This window comes from Stenella coeruleoalba (genome assembly GCF_951394435.1).
Source record: "Stenella coeruleoalba genome assembly, contig: scaffold_99, whole genome shotgun sequence".
Lineage (NCBI taxonomy): Eukaryota > Metazoa > Chordata > Mammalia > Artiodactyla > Delphinidae > Stenella > Stenella coeruleoalba.
In genome coordinates this window covers 991800-1006715 of record NW_027646214.1, presented here as the reverse complement: position 1 = coordinate 1006715, position 14916 = coordinate 991800, and the positions used below count along the sequence as shown (strand labels likewise).

Here is a 14916-nt window from a genome sequence, read left to right as displayed (position 1 = left end):
TTTATGCAGCACCCCAACTCACCTTTACCCTTAAGCAAGCATAAGTTGGTTTTCTAAATTTGAGACCCTGTTCTGTTCTGTAATTCAGTTCCTGTGTAGCCAAGTTTACATTCCGTGTATTACTGATATCTTATGATGTTTCTTTTTCTGTGTGACTTATTTCAGTTAGAATCATCATACCTGAATCCACTCATTGTGCTGCTAAGGGCCTGATGACACAGATTTCATTGCTGAGTGATATTGCTTTGTAAGTAAATACCACAACTTCTTTATCCATTTTTCACTTTCTGCGATGTTGAACTTGTACTGTAAACGAGGTTCTTGTAAACTGAGCCGTTCCAAACTTTGGGGTGGCTGTGTCTTTTTGATTTTAATTTCCCTAAGCTATAGGACCATAAGTGGAAGTGCCCTAGGTTCTGTTGCTTTGTTTTTTAGATATTTCAGGAAACACCATACACTTCTCCCGAGTGGTTGTTGGCAATTGACATCCCACCCATCAGCATAACAAGGCTCCCAGTTCTCCATGGTCTGTCCTGCCTTTCTGGATTTTACACTTTTTTCAGATGGCCCTTTTGACCGGGGGGAAGTGAGACTTCATTGTAGTGCAGATTTCCTTTGCAAGCTTGCTTGGTTGGCCAAAAAGGGCGTATGCGTTTTTTCCTGAATATATTCAGGAAAAAACGCATACGCCCTTTTTGGCCAAGTGCATCATTGTGGACGTTCTGCCTCTTTTCCTATGCTTTCAATGCAATTCCAGTCTACCTCCTGAAATCGGTTTCCTGCAATTCTGCCGCGTTTTCAAGTCCTCTTGGCAGCCTTACTTCAGTCTATTTTTGGACGATAGCTGTCATTTATAACTCTGCAGGTTTGTGAATTACAGTGCCCTGAGCTCCTTTCTTCAACTTGCTTTCTTGTGACCTGGCCGCAACACCGCAGGATGGCTTCAGGCCCTAATCTGGTTCCGGCACGGCACGCTGAGCCTTTGGTTATTTCCTCTTCCTGGTGGGAAATGAGAGTTAAATTTGCCCGTCCAGACACCTCCAGCTAGTCTCTCATTGGTTCTCGCTATTCCTTTTCATCTTCCACAGAAATTGCAAACTGGGCCAAACAGGAGGTTAAAGGCGCTGACTCTCCAAGTGGGGAGAGTGTTAGTAAAGCGTCTGGAATGTTGCACCCGAGTACCAGGGGAGGAAAACTGAGACATATTTGAACACATCTCCCGATCACACGGTTGATCATACTCTGGGTTCCACATGCATGTTTTAGCTGAAGGAAGAATACCTTAAACCTGGAGAGTTGAGACCCGTGTAATGGGTACCATGCAATATGACTTCAAAGGGTCTTCATTTGCTCACCGAACCTCTCCAGTCCTATCACTGCTGCGTTTATGCCCCTGTACACATGCTTGATTCTCTTTCGGAGACATGGCAATTCATAGGTTTTAATATACTTACTAGTCAGGTACATCCTTAGGCGTTTAATATGCGGTGTTGAGTCCATTTCATTGAGCAAGGAGTAGCTCTTGTCTATTCCATATTTGGCTTAAGGAACTTTGTGCTCATTTCGATCTCTGGTTTTATGCAGCACCCCAACTCACCTTTCCCCTTAAGCAAGCATAAGTTGGTTTTCTAAATTTGAGACCCTGTTCTGTTCTGTAATTCAGTTCCTGTGTAGCCAAGTTTCCATTCCGTGTATTACTGATATCTTATGATGTTTCTTTTTCTGTGTGACTTATTTCAGTTAGAATCATCGTATCTGAATCCACTCATTATGCTGCTACGGGCCTGATGACATAGATTTCATTGCTGAGTGATACTGCATTGTACGTAAATACCACAAGTTCTTTATCCATTTTTCAATTTCTGTGATATTGAACTTGTACGGTAAACGATGTTCTTGTAAACAGAGGCGTCCCAAACTTTGGGGTGGCTGTGTCTTTTTGATTTTAATTTCCCTAAGCTATAGGACCATAAGTGGATGTGCCCTAGGTTCTGTTGCTTTCTTTTTTAGATGTTTCAGGAAACACCATACACATCTCCCGAGTGTCTGTTGGCAATTTACATCCCCCCCATCAGCATAACAAGGCTCCCAATTCTCCATGGCCCCTCCTGCCTTTCTGGATTTTACACTTTTTTCAGATGGCCCTTTTGACCGGGGGGAAGTGAGACTTCATTGTAGTGCAGATTTCCTTTGCAAGTTTGCTTGGTTGGCCAAAAAGGGCGTATGCGTTTTTTCCTGAATATATTCAGGAAAAAACGCATACGCCCTTTTTGGCCAAGTGCATCATTGTGGACGTTCTGCCTCTTTTCCTATGCTTTCAATGCAATTCCAGTCTACCTCCTGAAATCGGTTTCCTGCAATTCTGCCCCGCTTTCAAGTCCTCTTGGCAGCCTTACTTCAGTATATTTTTGGACGATAGCTGTCATTTATAACTCTGCAGGTTTGTGAATTACAGTGCCCCTGAGCTCCTTTCTTCAACTCGCTTTCTTGTGACCTGGCCGCAACACCGCAGGATGGCTTCAGGCCCTAATCTGGTTCCTGCACGGCACGCTGAGCCTTTGGTTAATTCCTCTTCCTGGTGGGAAATGATAGTTAAATTTACCCGTCCATACACCTCCAGCTAGTCTCTCATTGGTTCTCGCTATTCCTGTTCATTTTCCGCAGAAATTGCAAACTGGGCCAAACAGGAGGTTAAAGGGACTGACTCTCCAAGTCGGGAGAGTGTTAGTAAAGCGTCTGGAATGTTGCACCCGAGGACCAGGGTACGAAAACTGAGACATATTTCAACACGTCTCCCGATCACATGGTTGATCATACTCTGGGTTCCACATGCATGTTTTAGCTGAAGGAAGAATACCTAAAACCTGGGTAGTTGAAACCCGTGGAATGGGTACCATGCAATATGACTTCAAAGGGTCTTCATTTGCTCACCGAACCTCTCCAGTCCTATCACTGCTGCGTTTATGCCCCTGTACACATGCTTGATTCTCTTTCGGAGACATAGCAATCCATAGGTTTTAAGATACTTACTAGTCAGGTACATTCTTAGGCGTTTAATATTGGGTGTTGAGTCCATTTCGTTGAGCAAGGAGTAGCTCTTGTCTATTCCATATTTGGCTTAAGGAACTTTATCTGTGCTCATTTCAATCTCTGGTTTTATACAGCACCCCAACTCACCTTTCCCCTTAAGCAAGCATAAGTTGGTTTTCTAAATTTGAGACCCTGTTCTGTTTTGGAATGCAGTTCCTGTGTAGCCAAGTTTACATTCCGTGTATTAGTGATATCTTATGATGTTTCTTTTTCTGTGTGACTTATTTCAGTTAGAATCATCGTACCTGAATCCGCTCATTATGCTGCTACGGGCCTGATGACATAGATTTCGTTGCTGAGTGATACTGCATTGTACGTAAGTACCACAAGTTCTTTATCCATTTTTCACTTTCTGTGATATTGAACTTGTACGGTAAACGAGGTTCTTGTAAACGGAGGCGTCCCAAACTTTGGGGTGGCTGTGTCTTTTTGATTTTAATTTCCCTAAGCTATAGGACCATAAGTGGAAGTGCCCTAGGCTCTGTTGCTTTGTTTTTTAGATGTTTCAGGAAACACCATACACTTCTCCTGAGTGTCTGTTGGCAATTTACATCCCGCCCATCAGCATAACAAGGCTCCCAGTTCTCCATGGCCTGTCCTGCCTTTCTGGATTTTACACTTTCTTCAGATGGCCCTCTTGACCGGGGAGAAGTGAGACTTCATTGTAGTGCAGATTTCCTTTGCAAGCTTGCTGGGTTGGCCAAAAAGTGCGTATGCGTTTTTTCCTGAACATATTCAGGAAAAAACGCATACGCTCTTTTTGGCCAAGTGCATCATTGTGGACGTTCTGCCTCTTTTCCTATGCTTTCAATGCAATTTCAGTCTACCTCCTGAAATCGGTTTCCTGCAATTCTGCCCCGCTTTCAAGTCCTCTTGGCAGCCTTACTTCAGTATATTTTTGGACGATAGCTGTCATTTATAACTCTGCAGGTTTGTGAATTACAGTGCCCCTGAGCTTCTTTCTTCAACTCGCTTTCTTGTGACCTGGCCGCAACACAGCAGGATGGCTTCAGGCCCTAATCTGGTTCTGGCACGGCACGCGGAGCCTTTGGTTAATTCCTCTTCCTGGTGGGAAATGAGAGTTAAATTTGCCCGTCCAGACACCTCCAGCTAGCCTCTCATTGGTTCTCGCTATTCCTGTTCACCTTTCGCAGAAATTGCAAACTGGGCCAAACAGGAGGTTAAAGGGACTGACTCTCCAAGTAGGCAGAGTGTTAGTAAAGCGTCTGGAATGTTGCACCCGAGTACCAGGGTACGAAAACTGAGACATATTTGAACACATCTCCCGATCACATGGTTGATCATACTCTAGGTTCCACATGCATGTTTTAGCTGAAGGAAGAATACCTTAAACCTGGGTAGTTGAAACCCGTGGAATGGGTACCATGCAATATGACTTCAAAGGGTCTTCATTTGCTCACCGAACCTCTCCAATCCTATCACTGCTGCGTTTATGCCCCTGTACACATGCTTGATTCTCTTTCGGAGACATAGCAATCTATAGGTTTTAAGATACTTACTAGTCAGGTACATTCTTAGGCGTTTAATATGGGGTGTTGAGTCCATTTCATTGAGCAAAGAGTAGCTCTTGTCTATTCCATATTTGGCTTAAGGAACTTTATCTGTGCTCATTTCAATCTCTGGTTTTATGCAGCACCCCAACTCACCTTTCCCCTTAAGCAAGAATATGTTGGTTTTCTAAATTTGAGACCCTGTTCTGTTCTGTAATTCAGTTCCTGTGTAGCCAAGTTTACATTCCGTGTATTACTGATATCTTATGATGTTTCTTTTTCTGTGTGACTTATTTCAGTTAGAATCATCATACCTGAATCCACTCATTGTGCTGCTAAGGGCCTGATGACACAGATTTCATTGCTGAGTGATATTGCTTTGTAAGTAAATACCACAACTTCTTTATCCATTTTTCACTTTCTGCGATGTTGAACTTGTACTGTAAACGAGGTTCTTGTAAACAGAGCCTTTCCAAACTTTGGGGTGGCTGTGTCTTTTTGATTTTAATTTCCCTAAGCCTAGGACCATAAGTGGAAGTGCCCTAGGTTCTGTTGCTTTGTTTTTTAGATGTTTCAGGAAACACCATACACTTCTCCCGAGTGGTTGTTGGCAATTTACATCCCGCCCATCAGCATAACAAGGCTCCCAGTTCTCCATGGCCTGTCCTGCCTTTCTGGATTTTACACTTTTTTCAGATGGCCCTTTTGACCGGGGGGAAGTGAGACTTCATTGTAGTACAGATTTCCTTTTCAAGCTTGCTTGGTTGGCCAAAAAGGGCGTATGCGTTTTTTCCTGAATATATTCAGGAAAAAACGCATATGCCCTTTTTGGCCAAGTGCATCATTGTGGACTTTCTGCCTCTTTTCCTATGCTTTCAATGCAATTCCAGTCTACCTCCTGAAATCGGTTTCCTGCAATTCTGCCCCGCTTTCAAGTCCTCTTGGCAGCCTTACTTCAGTATATTTTTGGACGATAGCTGTCATTTATAACTCTGCAGGTTTGTGAATTCCAGTGCCCCTGAGCTCCTTTCTTCAACTCGCTTTCTTTTGAGCTGGCCGCAACACCGCAGGATGGCTTAAAGCCCTAATCTGGTTCCGGCACGGCACGCTGAGCCTTTGGTTAATTCCTCTTCCTGGTGGGAAATGAGAGTTAAATTTGCCCGTCCAGACACCTCCAACTAGCCTCATTGGTTCTCGCTATTCCTGTTCATCTTCCGCAGAAATTGCAAACTGGGCCAAACAGGAGGTTAAAGGGATTGACTCTCCAAGTCGGGAGAGTGTTAGTCAAGCGTCTGGAATGTTGCACCCGAGTACCAGGGTACGAAAACTGAGACATATTTGAACACGTCTCCCGATCACATGGTTGATCATACTCTACGTTACACATGCATGTTTTAGCTGAAGGAAGAATACCTTAAACCTGGGTAGTTGAAACCCGTGGAATGGGTACCATGCAATATGACTTCAAAGGGTCTTCATTTGCTCACCGAACCTCTCCAATCCTATCACTGCTGCGTTTATGCCCCTGTACACATGCTTGATTCTCTTTCGGAGACATAGCAATCCATAGGTTTTAAGATACTTACTAGTCAGGTACATTCTTAGGCGTTTAATATGGGGTGTTGAGTCCATTTCGTTGAGCAAGGAGTAGCTCTTGTCTATTCCATATTTGGCTTAAGGAACTTTATCTGTGCTCATTTCAATCTCTGGTTTTATGCAGCACCCCAACTCACCTTTCCCCTTAAGCAAGCATAAGTTGGTTTTCTAAATTTGAGACCCTGTTCTGTTTTGGAATGCAGTTCCTGTGTAGCCAAGTTTACATTCCGTGTATTACTGATATCTTATGATGTTTCTTTTTCTGTGTGACTTATTTCAGTTAGAATTTTCGTACCTGAATCCACTCATTATGCTGCTACGGGCCTGATGACATAGATTTCATTGCTGAGTGATACTGCATTGTACGTAAGTACCACAAGTTCTTTATCCATTTTTCACTTTCTGTGATATTGAACTTGTACGGTAAACGAGGTTTTTGTAAACGGAGGCGTCCCAAACTTTGGGGTGACTGTGTCTTTTTGATTTTAATTTCCCTAAGCTATAGGACCATAAGTGGAAGTGCCCTAGGCTCTGTTGCTTTGTTTCTTAGATGTTTCAGGAAACACCATACACTTCTCCTGAGTGTCTGTTGGCAATTTACATCCCGCCCATCAGCATAACAAGGCTCCCAGTTCTCCATGGCCTGTCCTGCCTTTCTGGATTTTACACTTTTTTCAGATGGCCCTTTTAACCAGGCAGAAGTGAGACTTCATTGTAGTGCAGATTTCCTTTGCAAGTTTGCTTGGTTGGCCAAAAAGGGCGTATGCGTTTTTTCCTGAATATATTCAGGAAAAAACGCATACGCCCTTTTTGGCCAAGTGCATCATTGTGGACGTTCTGCCTCTTTTCCTATGCTTTCAATGCAATTCCAGTCTACCTCCTGAAATCGGTTTCCTGCAATTCTGCCCCGCTTTCAAGTCCTCTTGGCAGCCTTACTTCAGTCTATTTTTGGACGATAGCTGTCATTTATAACTCTGCAGGTTTGTGAATTACAGTGCCCCTGAGCTCCTTTCTTCAACTCGCTTTCTTGTGACCTGGCCGCAACACCGCAGGATGTCCTCAGGCCCTAATCTGGTTCTGGTACGGCACGCTGAGCCTTTGGTTAATTCCTCTTCCTGGTGGGAAATGAGAGTTAAATTTGCCCATCCAGACACCTCCAGGTAGTCTCTCATTGATTCTCGCTATTCCTGTTCATCTTCCGTAGAAATTGCAAACTGGGCCAAACAGGAGGTTAAAGGGACTGACACTCCAAGTGGGGAGAGTGTTAGTAAGCGTCTGAAATGTTGCACCCGAGTACCAGGGTACGAAAACTGAGACATATTTGAACATGTCTCCCGATCACATGGTTGATCATACTCTAGGTTCCACATGCATGTTTTAGCTGAAGGAAGAATACCTTAAACCTGGGTAGTTGAAACCCGTGGAATGGGTACCATGCAATATGACTTCAAAGGGTCTTCATTTGCTCACGAACCTCTCCAGTCCTATCACTGCTGCGTTTATGCCCCTGTACACATGCTTGATTCTCTTTCGGAGACATAGCAATCCATAGGTTTTAAGATACTTACTAGTCAGGTACATTCTTAGGCGTTTAATATGCGGTGTTCAGTCCATTTCGTTGAGCAAGGACTAGCTCTTGTCTATTCCATATTTGGCTTAAGGAACTTTATCTGTGCTCATTTCAATCTCTGGTTTTATGCAGCACCCCAACTCACCTTTACCCTTAAGCAAGCATAAGTTGGTTTTCTAAATTTGAGACCCTCTTCTGTTCTGTAATTCAGTTCCTGTGTAGCCAAGTTTACATTCCGTGTATTACTGATATCTTATGATGTTTCTTTTTCTGTGTGACTTATTTCAGTTAGAATCATCATACCTGAATCCACTCATTGTACTGCTAAGGGCCTGATGACATAGATTTCATTGCTGAGTGATATTGCTTTGTAAGTAAATACCACAACTTCTTTATCCATTTTTCACTTTCTGCGATGTTGAACTTGTACTGTAAACGAGGTTCTTGTAAACAGAGCCGTCCCAAACTTTGGGGTGGCTGTGTCTTTTTGATTTTAATTTCCCTAAGCTATAGGACCATAAGTGGAAGTGCCCTAGGCTCTGTTGCTTTGTTTTTTCGATGTTTCAGGAAACACCATACACTTCTCCCGAGTGTCTGTTCGCAATTTACATCCCGCCCATCAGCATAAGAAGGCTCCCAGTTCTCCATGGCCTGTCCTGCCTTTCTGGATTTTACACTTTTTTCAGATGGCCCTTTTGACCGGGGGGAAGTGAGACTTCATTGTAGTGCAGATTTCCTTTGCAAGCTTGCTTGGTTGGCCAAAAAGGGCGTATGCGTTTTTTCCTGAATATATTCAGGAGAAAACGCATACGCCCTTTTTGGCCAAGTGCATCATTGTGGACGTTCTGCCTCTTTTCCTATGCTTTCAATGCAATTTCAGTCTACCTCCTGAAATCGGTTTCCTGCAATTCTGCCCCGCTTTCAAGTCCTCTTGGCAGCCTTATTTCAGTCTATTTTTGGACGATAGCTGTCATTTATAACTCTGCAGGTTTGTGAATTACAGTGCCCCTGAGCTCCTTTCTTCAACTCGCTTTCTTGTGACCTGGCCGCAACACCGCAGGATGGCTTCAGGCCCTAATCTGGTTCTGGCACGGCACGCTGAGCCTTTGGTTATTTCCTCCTCCTGGTGGGAAATGAGAGTTAAATTTGCCCGTCCAGACACCTCCAGCTAGCCTCTCATTGGTTCTCGCTATTCCTGTTCATCTTCCGCAGAAATTGCAAACTGGGCCAAACAGGAGGTTAAAGGCGCTGACTCTCCAAGTGGGGAGAGTGTTAGTAAAGCGTCTGGAATGTTGCACCCGAGTACCAGGGGAGGAAAACTGAGACATATTTGAACACGTCTCCCGATCACATGGTTGATCATACTCTGGGTTCCACATTCATGTTTTAGCTGAAGGAAGAATACCTAAAACCTGGGTAGTTGAAACCCGTGGAATGGGTACCATGCAATATGACTTCAAAGGGTCTTCATTTGCTCACCGAACCTCTCCAGTCCTATCACTGCTGCGTTTATGCCCCTGTACACATGCTTGATTCTCTTTCGGAGACATAGCAATCCATAGGTTTTAAGATACTTACTAGTCAGGTACATTCTTAGGCGTTTAATATTGGGTGTTGACTCCATTTCGTTGAGCAAGGAGTAGCTCTTGTCTATTCCATATTTGGCTTAAGGAACTTTATCTGTGCTCATTTCAATCTCTGGTTTTATACAGCACCCCAACTCACCTTTCCCCTTAAGCAAGCATAAGTTGGTTTTCTAAATTTGAGACCCTGTTCTGTTTTGGAATGCAGTTCCTGTGTAGCCAAGTTTACATTCCGTGTATTAGTGATATCTTATGATGTTTCTTTTTCTGTGTGACTTATTTCAGTTAGAATCATCGTACCTGAATCCACTCATTATGCTGCTACGGGCCTGATGACATAGATTTCGTTGCTGAGTGATACTGCATTGTACGTAAGTACCACAAGTTCTTTATCCATTTTTCACTTTCTGTGATATTGAACTTGTACGGTAAACGAGGTTCTTGTAAACGGAGGCGTCCCAAACTTTGGGGTGGCTGTGTCTTTTTGATTTTAATTTCCCTAAGCTATAGGACCATAAGTGGAAGTGCCCTAGGCTCTGTTGCTTTGTTTTTTAGATGTTTCAGGAAACACCATACACTTCTCCTGAGTGTCTGTTGGCAATTTACATCCCGCCCATCAGCATAACAAGGCTCCCAGTTCTCCATGGCCTGTCCTGCCTTTCTGGATTTTACACTTTCTTCAGATGGCCCTCTTGACCGGGGAGAAGTGAGACTTCATTGTAGTGCAGATTTCCTTTGCAAGCTTGCTGGGTTGGCCAAAAAGTGCGTATGCGTTTTTTCCTGAACATATTCAGGAAAAAACGCATACGCTCTTTTTGGCCAAGTGCATCATTGTGGACGTTCTGCCTCTTTTCCTATGCTTTCAATGCAATTTCAGTCTACCTCCTGAAATCGGTTTCCTGCAATTCTGCCCCGCTTTCAAGTCCTCTTGGCAGCCTTACTTCAGTATATTTTTGGACGATAGCTGTCATTTATAACTCTGCAGGTTTGTGAATTACAGTGCCCCTGAGCTCCTTTCTTCAACTCGCTTTCTTGTGACCTGGCCGCAACACAGCAGGATGGCTTCAGGCCCTAATCTGGTTCTGGCACGGCACGCGGAGCCTTTGGTTAATTCCTCTTCCTGGTGGGAAATGAGAGTTAAATTTGCCCGTCCAGACACCTCCAGCTAGCCTCTCATTGGTTCTCGCTATTCCTGTTCACCTTTCGCAGAAATTGCAAACTGGGCCAAACAGGAGGTTAAAGGGACTGACTCTCCAAGTAGGGAGAGTGTTAGTAAAGCGTCTGGAATGTTGCACCCGAGTACCAGGGTACGAAAACTGAGACATATTTGAACACATCTCCCGATCACATGGTTGATCATATTCTAGGTTCCACATGCATGTTTTAGCTGAAGGATGAATACCTTAAACCTGGGTAGTTGAAACCCGTGGAATGGGTACCATGCAATATGACTTCAAAGGGTCTTCATTTGCTCACCGAACCTCTCCAATCCTATCACTGCTGCGTTTATGCCCCTGTACACATGCTTGATTCTCTTTCGGAGACATAGCAATCTATAGGTTTTAAGATACTTACTAGTCAGGTACATTCTTAGGCGTTTAATATGGGGTGTTGAGTCCATTTCATTGAGCAAAGAGTAGCTCTTGTCTATTCCATATTTGGCTTAAGGAACTTTATCTGTGCTCATTTCAATCTCTGGTTTTATGCAGCACCCCAACTCACCTTTCCCCTTAAGCAAGAATATGTTGGTTTTCTAAATTTGAGACCCTGTTCTGTTCTGTAATTCAGTTCCTGTGTAGCCAAGTTTACATTCCGTGTATTACTGATATCTTATGATGTTTCTTTTTCTGTGTGACTTATTTCAGTTAGAATCATCATACCTGAATCCACTCATTGTGCTGCTAAGGGCCTGATGACACAGATTTCATTGCTGAGTGATATTGCTTTGTAAGTAAATACCACAACTTCTTTATCCATTTTTCACTTTCTGCGATGTTGAACTTGTACTGTAAACGAGGTTCTTGTAAACAGAGCCTTTCCAAACTTTGGGGTGGCTGTGTCTTTTTGATTTTAATTTCCCTAAGCCTAGGACCATAAGTGGAAGTGCCCTAGGTTCTGTTGCTTTGTTTTTTAGATGTTTCAGGAAACACCATACACTTCTCCCGAGTGGTTGTTGGCAATTTACATCCCGCCCATCAGCATAACAAGGCTCCCAGTTCTCCATGGCCTGTCCTGCCTTTCTGGATTTTACACTTTTTTCAGATGGCCCTTTTGACCGGGGGGAAGTGAGACTTCATTGTAGTGCAGATTTCCTTTTCAAGCTTGCTTGGTTGGCCAAAAAGGGCGTATGCGTTTTTTCCTGAATATATTCAGGAAAAAACGCATATGCCCTTTTTGGCCAAGTGCATCATTGTGGACTTTCTGCCTCTTTTCCTATGCTTTCAATGCAATTCCAGTCTACCTCCTGAAATCGGTTTCCTGCAATTCTGCCCCGCTTTCAAGTCCTCTTGGCAGCCTTACTTCAGTATATTTTTGGACGATAGCTGTCATTTATAACTCTGCAGGTTTGTGAATTCCAGTGCCCCTGAGCTCCTTTCTTCAACTCGCTTTCTTTTGAGCTGGCCGCAACACCGCAGGATGGCTTAAAGCCCTAATCTGGTTCCGGCACGGCACGCTGAGCCTTTGGTTAATTCCTCTTCCTGGTGGGAAATGAGAGTTAAATTTGCCCGTCCAGACACCTCCAACTAGCCTCATTGGTTCTCGCTATTCCTGTTCATCTTCCGCAGAAATTGCAAACTGGGCCAAACAGGAGGTTAAAGGGATTGACTCTCCAAGTCGGGAGAGTGTTAGTCAAGCGTCTGGAATGTTGCACCCGAGTACCAGGGTACGAAAACTGAGACATATTTGAACACGTCTCCCGATCACATGGTTGATCATACTCTACGTTACACATGCATGTTTTAGCTGAAGGAAGAATACCTTAAACCTGGGTAGTTGAAACCCGTGGAATGGGTACCATGCAATATGACTTCAAAGGGTCTTCATTTGCTCACCGAACCTCTCCAATCCTATCACTGCTGCGTTTATGCCCCTGTACACATGCTTGATTCTCTTTCGGAGACATAGCAATCCATAGGTTTTAAGATACTTACTAGTCAGGTACATTCTTAGGCGTTTAATATGGGGTGTTGAGTCCATTTCACTGAGCAAGGAGTAGCTCTTGTCTATTCCATATTTGGCTTAAGGAACTTTATCTGTGCTCATTTCAATCTCTGGTTTTATGCAGCACCCCAACTCACCTTTACCCTTAAGCAAGAATAAGTTGGTTTTCTAAATTTGAGACCCTGTTCTGTTCTGTAATTCAGTCCCTGTGTAGCCAAGTTTCCATTCAGTGTATTACTGATATCTTATGATGTTTCTTTTTCTGTGTGACTTATTTCAGTTAGAATCATCATACCTGAATCCACTCATTGTGCTGCTAAGGGCCTGGTGACATAGATTTCATTGCTGAGTGTTATTGCTTTGTAAGTAAATACCACAGCTTCTTTATACATTTTTCATTTTCTGCGATGTTGAACTTGTACTGTAAACGAGGTTCTTATAAACAGAGCCGTCCCAAACTTTGGGGTGGCTGTGTCTTTTTTATTTTAATTTCCCTAAGCTATAGGACCATAAGTGGAAGTGCCCTAGGTTCTGTTGCTTTGTTTTTTAGATGTTTCAGGAAACACCATACACTTCTCCCAAGTGTCTGTTGGCAATTTACATCCCACCCATCAGCATAACAAGGCTCCCAGTTCTCCATGGCCTGTCCTGCCTTTCTGGATTTTACACTTTTTTCAGATGGCCCTTTTGACCGGGGGGAAGTGAGACTTCATTGTAGTGCAGATTTCCTTTGCAAGCTTGCTTGGTTGGCCAAAAAGGGCGTATGCGTTTTTTCCTGAATATATTCAGGAAAAAACGCATACGCCCTTTTTGGCCAAGTGCAACATTGTGGACGTTCTGCCTCTTTTCCTATGCTTTCAATGCAATTCCAGTCTACCTCCTGAAATCGGTTTCCTGCAATTCTGCCCCGCTTTCAAGTCCTCTTGGCAGCCTTACTTCAGTCTATTTTTGGACGATAGCTGTCATTTATAACTCTGCAGGTTTGTGAATTACAGTGCCCCTGAGCTCCTTTCTTCAACTCGCTTTCTTGTGAGCTGGCCGCAACACCGCAGCATGGCTTCAGGCCCTAATCTGGTTCCGGCACGGCACGCTGAGCCTTTGGTTAATTCCTCTTCCTGGTGGGAAATGAGAGTTAAATTTGCCCGTCCAGACACCTCCAGCTAGTCTCTCATTGGTTCTCGCTATTCCTGTTCATCTTCCGCAGAAATTGCAAACTGGGCCAAACAGGAGGTTAAAGGGATTGACTCTCCAAGTCGGGAGAGTGTTAGTAAAGCGTCTGGAATGTTGCACCCGAGTACCAGGGTACGAAAACTGAGACATATTTGAACACGTCTCCCGATCACATGGTTGATCATACTCTGGGTTCCACATGCATGTTTTAGCTGAAGGAAGAATACCTAAAACCTGGGTAGTTGAAACCCGTGGAATGGGTACCATGCAATATGACTTCAAAGGGTCTTCATTTGCTCACCGAACCTCTCCAATCCTATCACTGCTGCGTTTATGCCCCTGTACACATGCTTGATTCTCTTTCAGAGACATAGCAATCCATAGGTTTTAAGATACTTACTAGTCAGGTACATTCTTAGGCGTTTAATATGCGGTGTTGAGTCCATTTCGTTGAGCAAGGAGTAGCTCTTGTCTATTCCATATTTGGCTTAAGGAACTTTATCTGTGCTCATTTCAATCTCTGGTTTTATGCAGCACTCCAACTCACCTTTCCCCTTAAGCAAGCATAAGTTGGTTTTCTAAATTTGAGACCCTGTTCTGTTCTGTAATTCAGTTCCTGTGTAGCCAAGTTTACATTCCGTGTATTACTGATATCTTATGATGTTTCTTTTTCTGTGTGACTTATTTCAGTTAGAATCATCATACCTGAATCCACTCATTGTGCTGCTGAGGGCCTGATGACACAGATTTCATTGCTGAGTGATATTGCTTTGTAAGTAAATACCACAACTTCTTTATCCATTTTTCATTTTCTGCGATGTTGAACTTGTACTGTAAACGAGGTTCTTGTAAACAGAGCCGTTCCAAACTTTGGGGTGGCTGTGTCTTTTTGATTTTAAATTCCCTAAGCTATAGGACCATAAGTGGAAGTGCCCTAGGCTCTGTTGCTTTGTTTTTTAAATGTTTCAGGAAACACCATACACTTCTCCCGAGTGGTTGTTGGCAATTTACATCCCGCCCATCAGCATAACAAGGCTCCCAGTTCTCCAAGGCCTGTCCTATCTTTCTGGATTTTACACTTTTTTCAGATGGCCCTTTTGACCGGGGGGAAGTGAGACTTCATTGTAGTGCAGATTTCCTTTGCAAGCTTGCTTGGTTGGCCAAAAAGGGCGTATGCGTTTTTTCCTGAATATATTCAGGAAAAAACGCATACGCCCTTTTTCGCCAAGTGCAT

The 14916-nt window shown here is 43.6% G+C and overlaps 1 long non-coding RNA gene across 1 annotated transcript in view; it reads left to right on the top strand.

Annotated features, from left to right (window-relative positions):
- LOC307181256 overlaps positions 1-14916 on the top strand; it is a 269172-nt gene that overhangs the window by 75670 nt on the left and 178586 nt on the right. The gene's annotated exons all lie outside the window — the stretch shown is intronic.